The sequence below is a fragment of the Aegilops tauschii genome, chromosome 6 (assembly GCF_002575655.3).
Source record: "Aegilops tauschii subsp. strangulata cultivar AL8/78 chromosome 6, Aet v6.0, whole genome shotgun sequence".
NCBI classification, from domain to species: Eukaryota; Viridiplantae; Streptophyta; class Magnoliopsida; order Poales; family Poaceae; genus Aegilops; species Aegilops tauschii.
The window spans coordinates 130,983,265-130,989,264 of record NC_053040.3 but is presented as its reverse complement, the minus strand read 5'-3'; positions in this window follow the sequence as shown (position 1 = coordinate 130,989,264).

Here is a 6,000-nt window from a genome sequence, read left to right as displayed (position 1 = left end):
AGATAGGTTACCATGGCGGATTCTTCATTTGGTTCGTGTTATCGTAGTATAGGTCATGGTGAGATTCAGACCTAATTAAGTTTGAGCGCATATACTATGCACGCATGCATGCATATATGAATCCCCGTCGTTGGCTTGAAGTGTGGTGTAACATACATATGCATCGTCAACCTAACCCTCACTCAGTGTGGGGATTTCTAGTTTGAAATCACGGTGCCACATCAGGGTTGTTCCATTGTTACTCAAAAACACACCTCTCCATACATATGTTTGGGCCACACGCATGCAGTGGTTGTATTCGGGGACTAGCTACTTGCGTGATTATTGGCGAGCTAGCCCATCTCCGGGGTCGCATGGACGGCCATCACTTTGACTAACAACAAGAGAGAGGTTGTACGACCAAGGTGGATTATTCTTGGTCCGTTTTATGATCCATCTTGGTGAGATATATGCCTCTCTAGCCCGCCGACTGAAAGTGTGTGTGTGTGTGGGGCGGGGGGGTTGCTACATCACACTTTGGTAGGTGAACCTCGGTTGGGGGGGGCATGCATTCATAGCCTAACTAGGATTCCCTTCGTGGCGACACGAGGGGGTGAGGGGCTGCTAGCTACTTCGCACTTTGCTAGGTGAATCTCGGTTGGGGGGGGGGCATGCTCATAGCTTAGGATTCCCTTCGTGCCGACATGAGGGGGGGCTGCTAGCTACTTCGCACTTTGCTAGGTGAACCTCGGTTGGGGGGATGTGCATTCATAGCTTAGGATTCCCTTCATGCCGACACGAGGGAGGGGTGGCTGCTAGCTACTTCGCACTTTGCTAGGGTGAACCTTAGTTGGGGGGAAGGCATGCATTCATAGCTTAGGATTCCCTTCGTGCCGACATGAGGGAGGGGGTCTGCTAGCTACTTCGCACTTTGCTAGGTGAACCTCGGTTGGGGGGGGGCATGTGCATTCATAGCTTAGGTTTCCCTTCGTGCCGACACGAGGGAGGGGTGGCTGCTAGCTACTTCGCACTTTGCTAGGGTGAACCTCGGTTGGGGGGGGAGGGCATGCATTCATAACTTAGCTAGGATTCCCTTCGTGCCGACACGAGGGAGGGGGCTGCTAACTACTTCGCACTTTGCTAGGTGAACCTCGGTTGGGGGGGGGCATGCATTCATAGCTTAGGAATCCCTTCGTGCCGACACGAGGGGGGCTGCTAGCTCTACTTCACACTTTGCTAGGTGAACCTCGGTTGGGGGCATGCATTCATAGCTTAGGATTCCCTTCATGCCGACACGAGGGAAGGGGGCTGCAAGCTACTTCGCACTTTGCTACGGTGAACCTCGGTTGGGGGAGGGGCATGCATTCATAGCTTAGGATTCCCTTCGTGCCGACACGAGGGAGGAGGGGGGCTGCTAGCTGATACGTCTCCAACGTATCTATAATTTATGAAGTATCCATGCTATTATATATATTTTGTTTTGGATGTTTAATGGGCTTTATTATACACTTTTATATTATTTTTGGGACTAACCTATTAACCGGAGGCTCAGCCCAAAATGTTGTTTTCTTGCCTATCTCAGTGTTTCGAAGAAAAGGAATATCAAATGGAGTCCAAACGGAATGAAACCTTCGGGAGAGTTATTTTTGGAACGGAAGCAATCCAGGAGACTTGGAGTAGACGTCAGGGTAGCTTCAAGGAAGCCACAAGGCAGGGAGGCGTGCCCTACCCCCTGGGCGCGCCCTCCACCCTCGTGGGCACCTCGTGGCTCTCCTGACCGACTTCTTTTGCCTATATATATCCATATACCCTAAAAACATCGGGGAGCATAATAGATCGGGAGTTCCGCCGCCGCAAGCCTCTATAGCAACCAAAAACCAATCGGGACCCTGTTCCGGCACCCTGCCGGAGGGGGGAGCCCTCACCGGTGGCCATTTTCATCATCCCGGCGCTCTCCATGACGAGGAGGGAGTAGTTCACCCTCGGGGCTGAGGGTATGTACCAGTAGCTATGTGTTTGATCTCTCTCTCTCTCTCGTGTTCTTGATTCGGCACGATCTTGATGTATCGCGAGCTTTGCTATTATAGTTGGATCTTATGATGTTTCTCCCCCTCTACTCTCTTGTAATTGATTGAGTTTTCCCTTTGAAGTTATCTTATCGGATTGAGTCTTTAAGGATTTGAGAACACTTGATGTATGTCTTGCGTGGGTTGCCCGTGGTGACAATGGGGTATTCTATTGATTCACTTGATGTATGTTTTGGTGATCAACTTGCGGGTTTTGTGACCTTGGGAATCTATGCATAGGGGTTGGCACACGTTTTTGTCTTGACTCTCCGGTAGAAACTTTGGGCCACTCTTTGAAGTACTTTGTGTTGGTTGAATAGATGAATCTGAGATTGTGTGATGCATATCGTATAATCATACCCACGGATACTTGAGGTGACATTGGAGTATCTAGGTGACATTAGGGTTTTGGTTGATATGTGTCTTAAGGTGTTATTCTAGTACGAACTCTTGAATAGATCGATCCGAAAGAATAACTTTGAGGTGGTTTCGTACCCTACAATAATCTCTTCGTTTGTTCTCCGCTATTAGTGACTTTGGAGTGACTCTTTGTTGCATGTTGAGGGATTGTTATATGATCTAATTATGTTATTATTGTTGAGAGAACTTGCACTAGTGAAAGTATGAACCCTAGGCCTTGTTTCCTAGCATTGCAAAACCGTTTGTGCTCACTTTTATCATTAGTTACCTTGCTGTTTTTATATTTTCAGATTACAAAAACCCATATCTACCATCCATATTGCACTTGTATTACCATCTCTTCGCCGAACTAGTGCACCTATACAATTTACCATTGTATTGGGTGTGTTGGGGACACAAGAGACTCTTTGTTATTTGGTTGCAGGGTTGCTTGAGAGAGACTATCTTCATCCTACGCCTCCCACGGATTGATAAACCTTAGGTCATCCACTTGAGGGAAATTTGCTACTGTCCTACAAACCTCTGCACTTGGAGGCCCAACAACGTCTACAAGAAGAAGGTTGCATAGTAGACATCACTAGCTACTTCGCACTTTGATAGGTGAACCTCGGTTGAGGGGGAGGGGGCATGCATTCATAGCTTAGGATTCCCTTCATGCCGACACGAGGGGGGGCAAGCAATACCGTGTGCTTTGCGAGAGAGGTGCCACATCGAAGTTGCATTTGGTATTTGAAAATCAAACCACCCTTTTGATACATAAATTTGGTCCACATGCAAGTGTGTTCGTGTTCTGACCCTCTCCCGCGTCATTTTTCGCCAAATTTATGAACATTGCAACAGACACGGTTCACTCAAACTAACCGTGTGCCACGCCGGTGCACCTGTCACGCACACATCCGCACAGTACATTGGGCTCCGTGAGGCTCCCCCTCTCAAAAATATCTGCCCGCCTCGAGGGTTTTTCTGTTTCATAACACACGGTTGTTATCTCCGGACCGTGTGCGATGTTTCTTGTTCCCAATCCCGCCTGCATCCCTAGAAAATATCTGCCCGCCTCGAGGGTTTTTCTGTTTCATAACACACGGTTGTTATCTCCGGACCGTGTGCGATGCACTATCATCAAAATTTTCAATAGCCCGGCATTTCGCTCCCGCGTAGTAAAATTTTCAATACCCGCGTCATTTCCTCAAACACCCCGTGCCCCCTCCCCCTCCACACACACACACACACACCAAAACATCCTCGGGCGTGCGCGCGCACACACACACCCTCCCTTGCTCGAAACCCTAGCAAAGTCCCCTCCACCGCTGCCGCCGCCGCAAGGCCTCCATTGTGAACATCTGCCGGTTTGCCCGTGCAGCTTACCCACGGATCTCCATACCCAGGCCGCCCTGAGTTTCTTAGATGACGCCTGCCAAACGCCCCCTTTCCCACAGATCCCCATCCCCATCCCCATCCCCACTCCAGAGCGTCACAACATAAGCCCGGCTAGGCTTCCCGTGGAGCTCGAGGAGCGACTGACCCAAAAGAGGTGTATAGCGGTCTCTTCGCCCGACGTCGCCGAGGAAGCTGACGACCATTACTGGCGCAGGCACTCAAGCAGTGGGCTAGAGTATGCGGGCATGTCTCGTCCATCGGCTACGACATCGAGGTCATCGACAGCGACGCCCTGAGGTGGGATGTGTCACAGGTTAAGTGGCCCACCCCAACCCCTCGGGTTCAACCACCGTCGATCTCATCCATGGCCCCGCCGCTGATCTCCTCTGGCTCGCTGTCAACAATTTGCCATTCTACATCGCCATCGAGCCCCTTTTGTCATTTCTGAAGGACACGTTCTGCGACGCTGGCTTGGGATCCACAACTTCCAAGTTAGACCTCATCGACGGCGACCACGAGGAGGGCACCCTCTTCGGCTCTTCCAACGGGAAAGAGCCCATCTGCTCTTCCAAGGGGAAAGCGCCCGTCTGCGACATTAGGGAGGGCACCCTACAGCCGTGATCTTCCAAGGGGAAGGAGCCCATCTGCAACAACATGGAGCGCATCCAGGGTCCGTGCTCTTCCCACAGGAACGAGCCCATCCGTGACAAGTGAGGAAACCCATGATTTGTTTTGACGTGCCTCTTCACAGGGGGAAACCCATGATTTGTTTTGTCAAGTCCCTTTTGTAGTGTAGTGAGAATATGTCAAGTTTTAATTGCTATATCTGGTTGTTTGCAGTATGCCTTCTTTGTTTCAGTTGTTCACAATGTGATGCTCTATATGTGCAATTATTTACCGTGCAGTACATTTCATCAATCAAGTTTTAAACATACTGATAGGAATGCATATATTTGCTTGCTGTTAAGCCTGTTATAGCTAGCATATGCCTCTTTTAAAGTTTTTTGATTGTTCGGTTGTTTGTAGTTAGCATATATGTTCAGTTTCAAATGCTATCTTTGGTTGTTCGTAGTATGTCTTGTTTATTCCAGTTATTCACAACGTGATGTTCTATATGTGCAAGTATGAACTGTGCAGTTCAATTTCATCAGTACCAGTTTCAACAATACCACTATGAATGACTACATTTGGTTGCTGCATCTTGTAGTTAACACGCCTTTCCATTTTTATTTAACCATAATCAGTGTACTTAGATCGACACAATACCGGTTTGAATGACCATGTTTGCTTGTTGTTAAATATTTGGCCTGTTGCAGTTAGCACACCTTTTCACTTGTTTTGCTTTACTAGCATGCTTAAACTTGCACGCTGAAGCTATCTTTTGGAGATTATTTTGTCTGCCATGTGTAATTTTGGTTGATGTTTAGCCTGTTGTGCTTAACATGCTTCTTGATGTACCTACACAGGTCAATTTTGGGAACAACTGTTGTTTTCCATCGAGGTTAGTTTCATCCCATGGCTTATATCTGCTCACTGTTCAGGATATCGGTAGCTGGTACCATATAGGCCGGCGGCTGATAAGGGACTAATCGATGAATCAGACTTTTAACTGAATATATCTGTAACCCATTTTTCCTTAGGTTAACTAGGGCCATATGTAATATATCTGAGGCTACATAGCAACATGCACTGTACTTAATGTCTAAATATGCAATCCTAGGCTACATATCAACAAGGAAGAGTGTTACATTAATGTTCTAATGATGTCTAGATATACGTAGAAGAGCAGCAGCAGCAACAGCGACAACACAGCCCTGTTTGGATACTCAACTTAGCTAGAGGTTAGAGTTAGTTTCTAGCTCATTACTAACCCTGAACTAACTCCATCCAAAGAGTTGTTTGGATGGCAGGGTTAGATTGACAATAAATGCACTAGGAGAACTAGCTCCAATTAGCACCTCTTGGGTTGGATACTAGTTTTTTTGGATGGGTTATAGATGCAACTAGCTCAAACTAGCCCTCATGTTTAGATATACTTTAGGGCTATTTGAGACCGAACTAGCTCAAACTAACTGTAACCCGTGGATACAGCAGCAGATAATTTGTAAGAATGAACTGAACTCCTTCCGGCCCATAATATAAGATGTTAATTCATCTA